This window comes from Neovison vison, chromosome 11 (genome assembly GCF_020171115.1).
Source record: "Neovison vison isolate M4711 chromosome 11, ASM_NN_V1, whole genome shotgun sequence".
NCBI lineage: Eukaryota > Metazoa > Chordata > Mammalia > Carnivora > Mustelidae > Neogale > Neogale vison.
The window spans coordinates 78,648,989-78,665,922 of record NC_058101.1 but is presented as its reverse complement, the minus strand read 5'-3'; the positions used below and the strand labels follow the sequence as shown (position 1 = coordinate 78,665,922).

The window sequence follows — 16,934 nt, the reverse complement described above, 5'->3', positions numbered from 1 at the left end:
GCCTTAGCCAAACACAATGGTCTCACTATCCGTGGCTGTCTGCCTTTGAACCAAATTCAATTAATTTAGTCTGGCTTTTGCCCCTTGGGATTCTAATATAAGTTTGGTAATGTCTGGTTTCATATAGCAGGGAACTGTTACAGAAAGGGGTCTCTAGGACTCTAAGGCCATTTGTCCTCTTTCGACAGAGTGTGCTTCCCAAAGCAAATGCACATTTTCAGTATTTGCATCAATGAGTGCTGGACATATATACTTGCTATTAAACTTACCAAAACAAACAGGTGTGTATGTCTACTGACTACATGTATTTGGAAAAAGTAGGGAGAAAATGAGGGGAATATTCTTAATTAATATTGACAAAATATTTTCTAATTAGCAAATAACTCATTAAGGGTTGGTAAGTTCCATCTCTTTTTTTTTAGTATTATTTTTTAAAGATTTTATTTATTAGACAGAGAGAGACATCACAAGAGGCCAGAGCAGCAGGGAAAGAGAGAGGGGGAAGCGGGCTCCCCACTGAGCAAAAAGACCAAGGCAGGGCTTGATCGTAGGACCCTGGGATCATGACCTGAGCCAAAGGCAGAGGCTTAATCCACTGAGCCACCAGGTGCCCTAGTTCCATCTCCTTTTGGTAGTTTTGTTTCTCCACATTAGGTCTTTTTTAATAATATACAAATTCATTTCATTAAAGCTTTACCCATTTAAATTGCCCATTATTGGCTCTAATAAAAATGTGGAAATAAGTAAAAGAAATGGGTGTTTTTTTCAGAAGAATGCTAAGCATTTTCTGGCAGATCCTCCAGAAATTGTAATTCCACAGGGATATATATTTTAGATTGATATGCTAGTGCCCAGGCTATTTTACAACCTTGTAAGGCCAAAGTTAAATTATAGTAAACTTAAACAATGAAGATTTTTCCTGCCCTCAGAAAATGCAAATGATTCCTGCTCCTAGATATCAATTTTGCCCAGCAGGGAATATAGACCTCTGTAAGTCAAAGTCTCACGTGTGCTGGTTTTAACCATTAACTGGTCTCCTAATTACGAATTGAATAAAATACTTGATATAAGTTCATTATGTATCTTCACTGCTGTATAAAACTGTTTAGATTAAGGCATGCATTTTCTTAGCTTTGAAAATGAATCCCATGTGGCAGTAGAGCTATGACTTTGATGATTCTCTTTGTTTGTGTGTTTATGTCTGTCTGTTTTGTAATGATTCTGTGTCTGTGTGAGTGAGTTTTTCCAATTCACAAACATTTAGTACTACACTCCTTTCTATCCGTGGCAGCTGTGATTGGGAATTTGGGGTAATGGAGATTAGGTGCTCTTTTCACTGGATGGGGAGATCAAGTCTCTAATGGAAGAGATAAAAGATAATCTAAGTATTTCAGTCTTTTCATATGTTTGGATGTTTGTCTACCTCTGAATGAAAACCAGTTAAGACTTCCATGCTCCCTGGAAAGGAGAATTACTCTGAAATTTGGTCAGGTGAATTTTTGTGTTTTCTTTTGACCTATGGCTGAATTTTACAATAAGCTCTATGTGTATGTATGTGATAGCTGCAATTCAGAAAAGTATTTACCTCTGCTTGATGAGTGTGAAGTATTTTCTTACTTCTAATAGTTATTAATAGCTTTGCGCAGTGGCAGTATCGTAGCCAATGAGGTTTATCCGAGGCGCGATTATTGCTAATTAATAGGTATTAATAAAGGAGATCATGTGTTCTGACTGGATTGTGGAGATAAATAAGCATCTACATAGATTAAATATTACATAAATTAAAAGAAAATTTTAAAAATGAACTTTTTATGTTCCAAATGTGTTAGACTTTTAAGAAGATTTTTTTTTTTTTTACATTAACTGCTTTCTCAGATACAGTGTAGCACCCAAGTTCACATAGTTAAGATAAGTCTTTGGGCAAATCAGACTGGTTTAATACTTTTGATTTAAGAAAGAAAAATAAGAGTTAAGCAACTTTTCCATGATATACCACTAATATTTAGTAGTTATATTAAAATATTTATGTTAATTATTATATATTAATAATATAGAACATTATATACAATGAGGACTATGTGTTATAGATTAATTATATAGACAATATTATAAAATACATAATGTATATTAATAACTATATATTATGATACATATTATACTTATATACCATATTCTAAGTATATATAAATCATCATTGTCTTGGTTCCTTAGAAACAGAAGTGGAAAATACATGATCTCTGTGACCATCTTCTTTCATATATTCAAGGTTCATCTATGTTTAATATAAATAAGTACTTCATTTCATTTTACTGCTCAGTAATATCCCATTGTGTAGATATTACATCACTTGTGTTACTTCACTCATCAGTTAAAGGGCAAGTTGGTTGTTTCTATTTTTTGGCGATTGTGAACATGTGACTGATCATTCATCTGCAGATTTTTATGTAGACATACATTTGCAGTTACTGGATACATATAAATGAGTGGAATTACTAGGTCACATGGTTTTAAGGGACTCCCAATCTGTTTTTCAAAGTGGTTGTGCCATTTTTACATTCCTGCCAGCAATAAATGAGGGTTCAAAATTCTCAAATTTCTTATCAACATGTATTCTATTTATTATTATAGCCATCCCAGTGGGTGTGAAATAGTATCTCATAATGATTTTGATTTGTATTTTTCTCATTTGAGCATCTTTTCATGTACTTATTGTCTTTTAAAATATATTCTTAAAAGAAATGTTTATTTAAATTCTTTGTCTATTTTAAAAATTAGACTGTCTTTTATTATTGAGTTGCAGGAGTACTTCATCTATGATAGATATAAGTCCCTTATGAGATACATGATTCATAATTTTTTCCTATTCTGTGTCTCGTGTTTTCACTTTCTTGGTAGTAGTTTATCATTTTTTTTATTAAAAATACTATTTATTACTATGAAGTCCATGTTATTTTTTTTTTTATATTGTCACTTGTGCTTTGATGTTATATCTAAGAAAATATTACTTGACTCAAGGTCACAAATATTTTCTCCAATGTTTTCCCCTAAAAGTCTTACAGTTTTTTTCAGGTCTTACATTTAGTCCTATGCTGCATTTTGAATTAATTTTCATAAATGCTGTGAGATAGAATTCAAACTTCATTCTTAGCATTTGATTATTCAATTGTTCCAACACCATTTGTGGAAAATCCAATTTTCTCCCATTGAGTTTTATTGGCATCTTTGTCAAAAATCAAGTCATCATAAATATAAGAGTTTATTTCTGGCCTTTTAATTCTATTCCATTGATCTACTTGTCTGTCTTTATACCAGTTTCACACTAACTTGATTACTGTAGCTTTGTAGTAGTTGTGAAATTGGAAAGTGTGAGTCTTCCCCTTTTTTCTTTTTTAAGATTATTTTTGCCTATTCTAGTACGTTGTATTTCTACATGAGTTTTGGGATCAGCTTGTCCATTTCTGTGGGGGGCGCGGAATCCAGCTGGGATTTTGACAGTGATTTAATTGAACTGGAAGGTCAATTTGGAAACTATTGACATCTTAACAATATTAAATGTTCTCATTATCCATAAACATGGGACAACTTTTCCTTTATTATGCCTTTGAAGTTTTTGTCTGCTATGTATCACATCTGGCCTGTTTCATAAGCAGTGTTTTTTTTTGTTTTGTTTTGTTTTGTTTTTTCCTACATAGATGACACTTTACTGTTTTTCATATGTCTCGATTTTCCCTTGAAAACGGATATTTTTAGATAACCTATTTTAGCATCTCTGAATAATAATTCCCTAGGTTCTTTCCTCCTTTGGGTTCTGTGCTAATGTTGTTGTCTTTCTGGTGACTTATTTGTTTAGTGACTTGGCTGAAGTAACTCTCTGGAAACCTTCTCCCCCACAGGGTAAGGCCTCTGATGTACTTCCTCAGATGTTTCTGGTTTTTATATTTAAGTTAAGCTATTTATTGATCAAAGATTCTTGTCCATCAGCCCCTTTTTCCAGTTAGATTTTGGCCTTTTACTTTTGGATATGTGATAACTTGGAGTCTGCTATCACAGTTCAGGGCTTTCAATTTTTTTTCTCTCTCTCTCTCTCTCTCCTCTTTCCCACTCCCTTACTATGGTCTATTAGTAGATTGAATTTTCCCTGTCTGATTACTCCTGAGAAAACTATCTTGGTTATTCATACAGACTTATAGATGCAGGGATATCCATGAATTTATTTTTAAGTCCTAGGCATTGTCCCTACCTCAGAGCATTGTAATGGTCAGCCAGCATTTGGTCAAGTGGTGCTTAAGTCCCTAGTGACAGTGAGTCTTCCTCTTTTGCTGATGAATCTGTGTGCAGCTCAGGAATGTTTACACATCTGCCCACACCCTGCTGACCACTGTGTAGAGACAGCCCTGAGGACTTTCATAGCTTTCCCAAACCCCAGTATTGGCTAGAATCCTAGGAGGACTCTTCTAGGCTGTCTCTTTCTCTTAAATGTTGAAATGCTCTTTTTTAGCTTGCTGTTGTTTCACAGAGCTACCGATGTCCTTTCCCCTAGACTCCCACTTCATTTTTTAGTATTAAACTGATTATAAGTATCTTTATGTTGAGCTTTATATTAAGGTAAAACTAGATGTCTCCCACACTTTTCAAACTAAGTGTATTTACATTTCTACTTAGCCTTTTGTTCAGTCCTGACTCTTCCCCCTATTTAGACAAGTTGATACAAAATCTAACACAGTATCTGTTTCTGAGAGCTTGACCAGCAACACATTTGCTGTGACACATTTATTGTACTGTATTTTTGTGTATCCCCACAAGTCTCTTAGTTTACCAGGAGAAGGAATTAAATCTTTTTCAATTTAAATGAATGAAAACTAACTAGATAACTATAAGAAGAATTGAGACAATAGAACCAGATTAAATTAACCTACAAAAGCTATGTAAAAAATTATATTTAAAAACTTATTTTTTCATATAATATATTTCTCTATACCTACATATCTAGAAAAAGAAAGAGAAATTGGAAAACGGAGATAATAAATAAATAAACCTGTATTTATATATCCTGGCATTTAGTAAGTATCATAGTAGTTGTTAAACTGAACCCTTTCAGGACATCTAGAATATATATACCTTTTAATTCTTACTACTTTTTGTGATTATTTGTAGAACTTTGACTTATTTGACCATAAACTATTGAAGAACATGTTTTGCTTGTTTTAGTATTCCTGGGTACTTATTAACTATTAAAATTCATAATGATACAATATTGCAAGCTGCTAAATATAAATGAATGAATAAATAAGTGAATAAAAATATTACCTATTATTACTAGTCATTTAGCGATTTTATTTTTCACAGTATATTTAGTATTTTTATTAAAAACATTTTTTATAGACACTATCAAATTTGCATTATGACATGATTATCACAGGTGAGGTTATAGTAGAATTCCTTTTTTAAAGATGCAATGCTAGTAAAGTGCATGCCTACTGGTAGAATAAAACATCATGAATTCTGAAATTCTCCTTTTTGGTGGGGTCTTTGCCTGGTTTGGGGATCAGGGTAATGCTGGCTTCATAAAAAGAGTCTGGAAGTTTTCCTTTTGCTTCAATTTTTTGAAACAGCTTCAGGAGAATAGGTATTATCTCCTCTTTGTAAATTTGGTAGAATTCCCCAGGGAATCCGTCAGGTCCTGGGCTCTTGTATTTTGGGAGGTTTTTGATCACTGCTTCAATCTCATTACTAGATATTGGTCTATTCAGGTTGTCAATTTCTTCCTGATTCAGTTTTGGAAGTTTATAGTTTTCCAGGCATGCATCCATTTCATCTAGTTTGCTTAAATTATTGGCATACAACTGTTGATAATATTTCTGATGATTGTTTCTATTTCCTTGGTACTAGTTGTGATCTCTTACTTTTCATTCATATTTTTATTAATTTGGTCTTCTCTCTTTTCTTTTGGATTAGTTTGGCCAATGGTTTACCTATCTTATTGATTCTTTAAAAAAACCAGCTTCTAGTTTCACTGACACAAAAAGAAAAGTGAATTTTTGGGACTTCATCAAGATCAAAAGCTTCTGCACAGCAAAGGAAACAGTCAAAAAAACAAAAAAGACAACCCAGGGAATGAGAGAAGATATTCTTAAATGACACTACAGACAAAGGGCTGATATCCAGAATCTATAAAGAACTCAAGCTCAACACACAAAACAGATAATCATATCAAAAAATGGGCAAAAGACATGAACAGACACTTCTCCAAGGAAGACATAAAAATGGCTAACAGAAACATGAAAAAATGTTCATCATCACTAGCCATAAGGGAGAATCAAATCAAAAGCACATTGAGATACCATCTTACACCAGTTAAAATGGCCAAAATTAACAACAGTAAACAACATGTGTTGGAGAGGATGTGGAGAAAGTGGAACCCTCTTACACTGTTAGTGGGAATGCAAATTGGTGCAGCCACTTTGGAGAACAGTGTGGAGATTCCTTAAGAGATTAAAAATAGAGCTTCCCTATGACTCTGCCATTGCACTACTGGGTATTTACCTCAAAGATACAGATGTAGTGAAAAGAAAGGCCATCTGTACCCCAATGTTCATAGCAGCAATGGCCAGAATTGCCAAACTGTGGAAAGGACAAAGATGCCCTTCAACATCAGAACAGAAGAATGGATAAGGATGATGCGGTCCATATATATTATGGAGTATTATGCCTCCATCAGAAAGGATGAATACCCAACTTTTGTATCAACATGGATAGGACCGAAAGAGACTTTGCTGAGTGAAAGAAGTGAAGCAGAGAGAATCAATTATCATATGATTTTTATTATTCGTGGAGCATAAGGAATAATATGGAGGACATGGGGAGATAGAAGGGAGTTGGGGGAAATTGGAGGGGGAGACGAACCATGAGAGACTGTGGTCTCTGAAAAACAATCTGAGGGTTTTGAAGGGGCGTGGGTGGGAGGTTGGGTGAGCCTGGTGGTGGGTATTATGGAGGGCATGTATTGCATGGAGCACTGGGTGTGGTGCATAAACAATGAATTCTGGAACACTGAAAAGAAATCTAAAAAATAAAGAGAAATTTTTAAAATATCAAATAAAAAAATCATGAATTCTTACTGTCAATGATGAAGTAAAGCCATTTAGTTGAGTGGCTAACGAACTGTCTAGAAGTTATTCTCCTTATTTCTAAAGTGCTCTCTCCACACAAAATAAAAATACTAGGACTAAAACAACTCAATGTATTTCAGACAAATTATATTTGTAACTCACATGCAACCTGATTTTCTTAATCCTTTTATCCAACTCCTGATACTTGCTTTTTCCAAATGTTATATCTCCCCTCCCATCTCTCTAGAGAATTTACTTGTTTAAGTCCTGAATTTAACTTTGAAAAATACTATTTAATACAGTTCCATATTTCCAAGTATGTAAAATTTAAAAAGCATTTGTGGAAGACATATTTTCTTGTCACTTGCTTGTTAAAATGTCTTGATAAAAACTTTCAGTCATAACTGTTTACTAAAAAATACTAGTTAACTTAAATAATGAGCATTATAAACGGTTTTGCTTAGTTTTTGTTTAAATTTTGCAAGAATATAAAAATTTAAAAATGACAATGCAAAGTTTTACCATATGACTAATTATTACAATTTGAGCTGAAGTTATTAAGAATAATTTTATAAGGGAATAAGAGGTGCATATTCTTACCCTGAATTTAACATCAGTTAAGTATTACCTTGATATGTCCTTACAATTTCATAATTTTAGCTGACTCTGTTGAAGATCTTTCTAATTTATGCTTTATAGTAAGGCAAGAAAATTAATTTGCAGAACTTGCAGCATCATGTCTATTACTGATAAATAGTGCTAAAATGTATATGAATATGTGTTAATTTGAAATGATGTGAGGAGCACCATAGTATTAGCAAAAGTAATATACTGGATGTACTTGGTGGTATGTGGTCAGAGGATCACAAATTTTCTGCCTATAAAAGTATTGAAGGGGAGGAGGTTGGTCCAAGATGATGGCATAGGAAGATTCTGAACTCACTTACGATGGTGAAACTGAATATACCACCACATATGAAAAAATTCCCTCTGAAAAAGACCTGAAAACTAGCTGAACAGCTCCTACACAATTAAAGATAAAAGGGCCACATTGAAGCAGGTAGGAGCTGCAGAGGTACAGTATCTCCAAACCTGACTCCCAGAGCATCAACCCATAATTGGGAGGACCTCACAAAACAGTAGCTTCTCTTCGAGGAGCAAGAGGTTTTGTGCCCCAAGTAGACAACCCAGACCTTGGGAGTTATGCATTATTGTTGGAAATGTAATTAGTGCAGCCACTGTACTATTCTACTACTAGGTATTGTTCAGAGAAAATAAAAGACACCAATTTGAAAAGATATATGATCCCATATATTCATTGGTTCATTGCAACATTATTCATAATAGCCAAAATATAGAAACAACCTAAGTGTCTATCAATAGATGGGTGGATAAAGAGGTTGTGGTAGAATACTACTTAACCATAAAAAAAAAAAAAAAATTGAAATCTTGGGGCTCCTGTGTGGCTCAGTGGGTTAAAGCCTCTGCCTTCAGCTCAGGTAATGATTCCAGGGTCCTGGGATCGAGCCCCACAACAGGCTCTCTGCTCAGGAGGGAGCCTGCTTCCCCTCTCTCTCTGCCTGCGTCTCTGCCTATAAATAAATAAATAAATAAATAAGAATGCAATCTTGTTTTTGTGACAGCATGGATAGATGATCCTTGAGGAAATTGTTCTACATGAAATAAGTTAAGACAGAGAAAGACAAATACTGTATATTCACTTAAATGTGGAATCTAAAAAAAACAAAATACACAAATAAAATGTTATGAGTCACAGATACAGAAAACGGAAGTTTTTGCTAGAAGGGAGGGGGGCTGTAAGATGGATGAAATGGGTGAAGCAGTTCAAGAGGTACAAATTCCAATTATAAAATAAATAAACCTTGGGGATGCAAAGTATGGCATGATGACTAGAGTCAATAATACTGTACTGCATTCTTGAAAGATGCCAAGGGAGTAAATCCTAGAAATTCTCATCTCACACATACACACACATATTATCTTGTAACTTTTGTGATGATGGATTATAACTAGACTTATTGCAGTGATCATTTCACAGTGTATGAAAACATCCAATCATTATGTTGGATACTTGAAACTGATATGTCGATTATATCTCACAACAAAACAAACTAAAACGTCTGCATGTTAAAAAACATGACTCAATATAAAAATAAGCAAAATACATCACTTAATGGACATTTCAGAAAATGTATACCCAAAAGGACAATAAACTACTAAACACAGTAAAAAAAAAAAAAAAAAAAAAAAAATGGATAGGAAGTAAGATGGCCGAGGAGTAGGAAATTGAAATATCATTAGGTCCCAGGAGTTTAGCTAGATAGTTATCAAACTATCCTGAATACCTACAAACTTAACAGGAGATAGAAAAGAAGAAGAGCAGCAATTCTAGGAACAGAAAATTGACTGCTTTCAGGAAGGTAGGACATGTGCATAAGTGAATCTGAAGCAATGGGAAGATAGACCACAGGGGGAGGGGCTGGCTCCTGGCAAGCAGTGGAGTGAAACACAAAATCAAAATTAGAAGTCTATTCCACTGAGGGACATCACTCCAGAGGCTAAGTGGAGGTGGAGCCCTTATGGGGACAGTGTGCTGTTAGAACCCTCAGGGTCATAGAAAGACCAGGGTTGTCTGAGTATGGCAGTACTGCCAGGTATTGTAGCAGGGAAGCCAGATACAGAGATGGAGCCAAGCAGTGGAATCTCAGCTTGGGGTTACCTTAAACTGATCTGAGGCACATTAGGCCACTGATCTTCGAGCAGGGACCACACAAGTGGCAGATCTGGAGACACACCCTCTTTCCTCTTCTCGGAGGAGTGGCACAGGAGTGTGCAGCAGGAATCTGCTGGGTTTGGAGACTCCTAATTGGACTGTGCGCCAGAGATACAAATGTTTGGTCACAGGCCAGGTCAGCACAGAGTGTGGCTGGAGATCAGGAAGTTGGGAGGGATTGACTGTTTTTCATTGAAGGTGCAAGAGGAGTGGGACCCCAAGCTCTTGCCTCCTCTGAGTTGGAGATTGGGAGGCTGCCATTTTCATTCCTATCCTCCAGAGCTTTTGTTCAGGGAACAAAAGCTACCAAGAGCAAACAGAAGCAAATTACTTAGCCTGTACTCTGACAAGGGAAGTGCAATTCTGCCTCGGGCAAAGACATTTGAGAATCACTGCAACAGGCCCCTCCCCAGAAGATGAGCAAGATCATCCACCCAAGACCAAGTTCACTGATCAATGAAAGCTGCAGAACTCCAGAGCTAGGGGAAAGCAATGCATAGAATTCATGGTTTTCTCCCCATGAGAAACAGAACCAAGCCACTTGATTTTGGGTGTATTCTGTCCTCTTAGAAGAAACTACCTCCCAAAATTTTAGAGAAAGAAAAAAACGAAAAAAATATATATATGGGCAAACATGATGAAGGGATGGAATAATGATTGTAAAGATGAAAACTGAAAAATATTCTAAAAAAGGAATTGATAAGTTTGTTGGTTGTTTGGAAAAAGAAAAAGAAAATGAGGAGAGAATGTGATCAGGCTGGAGCTAGATTTAGGGTATATTTTGATCTATTAGAAGAAATTATACCTCAAAATTTTAAAGAAAAAAACATATATGTATACAAAAAAATAAGGTTCGATACAATGAAGGGATAAAATATGACTATAACCATGCATATTTTAAAAGATCTTTAAAAAGTATTGATAAGATAAAATAATTTAAAAACTGACTCATTTTAGACCCAAAACACCTCCAGATTTAAAATGAGGGGGTAAAAAACCATTTACTACGTTAATGGACATCAAAAGAAAATTGAGGTGGCAACCCTTATGTCAGATACATTAGATTTTAAGCCAAAGACTATAATAAGAAATGAGGAAGGACACTACATCATATTCAAAGGGTCTGTCCAACAAAAAGATCAAACAATTTTAAATATCTATGCCCCTAACAGGGGAGCAGCCAATTATATAAAGCAATTAATAACAAAATCAAAGAAACACATCAACAATAATATAATAATAGTATTTATTTAACAACCCCCTTCACTGAAATGGACAGATCATCTAAGCAAAAGATTAACAAGGAAATATATGCTTTAAGTAACACACTGAATCAGGTAGACACCACAGATATATTCAGGACATGCCATCCCAGTGCAAAAGAATACACATTCTTCTCCAGTGCACATGGAACATTCTCCAGAATAGATCACATCCTGGGTCATAAATCAGGTCTCTATTGGAGCCAAAAGATTGGGATCATTTCCTGCATATTTTCAGAACATAATGCTGTGAAGCTAGAACTCAATCACAAGAGGAAAGTTGGAAAGAACTCAAAAACGTGGAGGCTAAAGAATGAATGGATCAACCAGGAAATCAAAGAAGAATTGGAAAAAATCATGGAAACAAATGAAAATGAAGACACAGCTGTTCAAAATCTTTGGAACACAGCAAAGGTGGTCCTGACAGGAAAGTATATAGTGATAGAAGCCTTTCTCAAGAAACAAGAAAAGTCTCAAATACACAACCTACCCCTACACCTAAAGGGGCTAGAGAAAGAACAGCAAAGAAAGTCTAAACCCAGTAGGAGAAAAGAATAATAATCAGAGCAGAGATCAATGAACTAGAAACCAAAACAACAGTAAAACAAATCAATGAAACTAGGAGCTGGTTCTTTGAAAGAATTAATAAGATTGATAAATTCCTGATCAGAATTACCCAAAAATGGGTCTGAAAAGAAAAGGACCCAAATTAATAAAATCATGAATGAAAGAGGAGAGATCATAACCAATACCAAAGAAATGCAAATAATTATAAGAACATATTATGAACAACTATATTCCAACAAATTTGACAATATGGAAGAAATGGATGCATTCCTAGAGATGTATAAACTACCAAACCTGAACCAGGAAGAAATCACACTCATAACCAGGAAGGAGATTGAAGCAGTCATCAAAAATCTCCCAACAAGCTACAGCCCAGGACCAGACAGCTTCCCAGAGGAACTCTACCAAACATTTAAAGAAGAATTAATACCTATTCTCCTGAAAGTGTTCCAAAAATAAAAGTGGAAGAATAACTTCTGAACTCATTTTATGAGGCCAACATTATCTTGATCCCAAAAGCAGAAAAAGACCCCATGGAGAATTACAGATCAGTATACTCAAGAATACAGATGCAAAAGTACTCACCAAAATACTAAACAGTAGGAGCCAACAGTACCACGACCAAGTAGGATTTATTCCTGGGCTGCAAGGATGGTTGAACATCCACAAATCAATCAATGTGATATAATACTTTAATAAAAGAATAAGAGCCATATATTCTCAATAGATGCTGAAAAAGCATTCAACAAAATACAGCATACTTTCTTGATAAAAACTCTTCAAAGTGTAGGGATAGAGGGTATATACCTCAATACCATCAAAGCCATCTGTGAAAAACCCACAGCGAATATCATTCTCAATGGGGAATAACTGAGAGCTTTTCCCCTAAGGTCAGGAACATGTCAGGGATGTCCACTATCATTATTGCTATTCAACATAGTACTAGAAGTCCTAGCTTCAATAATCAGACAACAAAAAGAAATTCAAGGCATCTGGATTGGCAAAGAAGAAGTCAGAACTCTCACTCTTTGCAGATGATACCATACTTTATGTGGAAAACCCAAAAGACTCCACTCCAAAATTGCTAGAACTCATACAGGAATTCAGTAAAGTGTCAGGATATAAAATCAATGCACAGAAATCAGTTGCTTTTCTGTACACTAAGAAGACAGAAGAAAGAGAAATTAAGGAGTCGATCCCACTTACAATTGCACCCAAACCATAATATACCTAGGAATAAACCTAACCAAAGAGGCAAAGAATCTATACTCAAAAAACTATAAAGTACTCATGAAAGAAATTGAGGAAGACACAAAGAAATGAAAAAACATTCCATGCTCATGGATTGGAAGAACAAATATTGTGAAAATGTCTGTGCTACATAAAGCAATATACACATTTAATGCAATCCCTATCAAAACCCCATCCATTTTTTTTTTCAAAGAAATAGAACAAATAATCTTAAAACTTACATGGAACCAGGAAAAAACCCGAATAGCCAAAGGAATGTTGAAGAAGAAGACCAAAGTTGGAGGCATCACAATTCCAGACTTCAAGCTCTATTACAAAGCTGTAATCATCAAGACAGTATGGTACTGGCACAAAAAGAGACACATAGATCAATGGAACAGAATAGAAAATCCAGAAATGGACTCTCAACTCTAAGGTCAACTAATCTTCGACAAAGCAGGAAAAAATGTCCAATGGAAAAAAGACAGTCTCTTCAACAAATAGTGTTGGGAAAATTGGACAGTCTCATGCAGAAAAATGAAACTGGACCATTTCCTTACATCACACATAAAAAAAAGACTCAAAATGAATGAAAGACCTCAGTGTGAGACAGGAATCCATCAAAATCCTTGAGAGAACACAGGCAGCAACCTCTTCAATATCAGATGCAGCAACTTCCTCCTAGAAACATCGCCAAAGGAAAGGGAAGCAAGGGCAAAAATGAACTATTGGAACTTCCTCAAGACCAAAAGCTTGTGCACAGCAAAGATAACAGTCAACAAAACCAAAAGACAACTGACAGAGTAGAAGATATTTGCAAATGACATATCAGATAAAGGGCTAGTATCCAAAATTTATAAAAAAACTTATCAAACTCAACACCCAAAGAGCAAATAATCCAGTCAAGAAATGGGAGAAGGCAAAGAAGACATCCAAATGGCCAACAGACACATGGAAAAGTGCTCAATATCACTAGGCATCAGGGTAATGCCAATTAAAACCACAATGAGATACTACCTCACACCAGTCAGAATGGCTAAAATTAACAAGTCAGGAAATGACAGATGTTGCCAAGGATGTGGAGAAAGGGGAACCCTCCTACACTGTTGGTGGGAATGCAAGCTGGTGCAGTCACTCTGGAAAACAGCATGGAGGTTCCTCAAAAAGTTGAAAATAGAACTACCCTACCACCCACCAATCACACTACTGTTTATTTACCCTAAAGATACAAAGGTAGTAATCCGAAGGGGCACTTGTACCCAAATGTTTGTAGCAGCAATGTCCACAATAGTCAAACTATGGAAAGAACCGAGATGTCCATCAACAGATGAATGGATAAAGAAGATGTGGTATATATATACAATGGAATACTAGGCAGCCATCAAAAGAAATGAAATCTTGCCATTTGCAATGACATGGATAGCACTAGAGGGTATTAACCTGAATGAAATAAGTTAATTAGAGAATGACAATTATCATATGATCTCTCTGATATGAGGAATTTGAGAGGCAGAGCAGGGGGTCGTGGGTGGCAGGGAGGGAATAAATGAAACAAGATAGGACCAAGGAGGGAGACAAACCATAAAAGACTCTTAATCTTACAAAACAAACTGATGGCTGTTGGGGGGTGGGGGAGCAGAGAGAGGGTGGTTGGGTTATGGACATTGGGGAGGTGAGGTCTGTGAAATGTATAAGCCTGGAGATTCACAGACCTGTACCGCTGGGGCAAATAATACAGTATATGTTAATAATAATAATTTTTAAAAATAGACACAGAAAGAGAGAAATGAAAGGAATCACAGGATGGGGTGCCTAGGTAGCTCAGTGGGTTAAGCCTATGCCTTTGGCTCAGGTCATGATCTCCAGGTCCTGGGATTGAGCCCCGCATCAGGCTCCCTGCCCAGTGGGGAGCTGCTTCCCCCCACCCCCACCTGCCTCTCCACCTACTTGTGAGCTCTGTCTATCAAATAAATAAATAAAATCTTTTTAAAAAAAGGAATACAGGTATATTCTAGAATACATGCTATTGACTCTGAATTTTCTAGAAATATCCACATAACATTAGTCATCAATTAAAATATAAAAATACAAAAAAGAGGAAATTAAAGAAAATGTGATTTCCACAATACTTGAATGTGATCAAGAAGAAATATATTTTTAAATTTTATTATATATTTGTTTTTCCTCATACAATTACAATGATTTGGATTTCAAAATTCTTGCCATATATATTTGATTATTCAGTTTAATTCCTTCCAAGTCTAGAGAAGACAAATAGTTGAAAATATGCAAAAATTTGTGTGTGTCAACTCAGTTGGTAAGAGGATAATACTAAAGAAAATACAATGAATAGCACAGAGTCACAGACACAGAATAGCACAATGGTCTCAGACAGATAAGCTAAATTCTTGTGTGTTGGATTCTGCTTTAAATGCTTTGCATGATAAATTCATGGAATAGTCATAAACATACTACATAGGTGTATAATCAATAGTTTATAAGGTAATAAACTAAGCTGTGACTTTATATAAATTACCATTGTTGTAATTTATGTAGTTGTGTTAATAATTATGTAGTTGTGCTCTTAATTACAATACTGTATTCATGCTTAAAATTATTTGAAGTTCTCCTGCCATTACACAAGAAACCAATGACATCCCTTTAAATGTTTAAAACAAATGCTAACTTGCTTAGAGTTAAATCTTTCCTTCCCAGTTAGCTGAAATATTAATAGTTGAAGGAAAGATAGAGTTAAATTTTAACTAGAGTCACATTACATACCTTCTAACTTTAATCATATCAAATCCAAGTGCATAGTCTTGAGAACTTGTGGGCAATTTTTGAGTTTTTTTTTTTTTTTGAATGTAAAATTATATTCTTGTTGAAAATAACAAATAAAGATTCCTAATTAAAAGAATCTCTCCAAAATGCCTAAAGCTCTTTCTACATCAACATCATTTTTGTCATGTTCCCATATTGATTATGAAAATACATGAGACATTTGGTAAGCAAAGACCTGCGTTAAGTCATTGTTAAAAGTCTGCTCTCTAGATTTTCAATTCTTTTCTTTCTGAAAATTTTTTGATAAATGAGTACCTGAATGCTACTGTGCATGCAGAGATAACAGTGTGAAGTCTATTGGCTTTTTAAAATTACTTAAAAAAGATGAAATTGTAAGTCTTTTTCAGTCCCCTGAGAAACAAATTTTAAAATATTACAAATCCATTTTCATACATTTATAGAGGTGATCCTGGCATGGAGATTCAGACTGTCACACTTGTAATGCACATTTTTCAAGGGCTTATTTGCGCCATAGCAATGAACAAATACTCTTTTACTGTGTAATGTTTCAGGAAGTATTGTCTAATATGTTTATTGCACTTCACTTTATTGCCCTTCACAGATACTGCATTTTCTCCAAATAAAAGGTTTGTGGTAATCCTGCAAAGAGCAAATCTCTGGATGCCATTTTTCCATCAGCATTTGTTCACTTCCTGTCTCTGTCACATTTTGGTGATTCTCAAGTTTCAAGCTTTTTCATTATGATTACATTTGCTATAGTAGTCTGTGATCAGTGATTCTGACTAAAAGCTCAGATGATGTTCTTAGCAATAAAGTGTTTTTTAAATTAAGGTATGCACATTGTTTTTTGAAACATAAAGGTATTGTACCCTTAACAGACTATGGTATAGTGTAAACATAATTTTTGCAAACACTGGGAAAAAAATACATTTGCCTTGCTTAATTACATTATTATGGTGATCAGGAACTAAATTGCAGTATCTCTGAGGTATGTCTGTATATCTGTCAATGTAAGTGTTGAACTAATACAAAATACTTTTAATTTAGCAGTGACTCAGGTATTAGTCTCTACAGATAATAACAGCAGAAAAAAATAGTAAGAAATGAAAAATCTCAAGATTGACTATCCTTATAAAGCATCGTGGATTAGTTATAGTAATTATTCAATCA

At 35.0% G+C, this 16,934-nt stretch overlaps 1 pseudogene; it reads left to right on the top strand.

The window, feature by feature from the left end:
* Nucleotides 1-1,634: 1,634 nt before the first annotated feature.
* LOC122890612 lies at nucleotides 1,635-1,766 on the top strand (annotated as a pseudogene).
* Nucleotides 1,767-16,934: the final 15,168 nt, after the last annotated feature.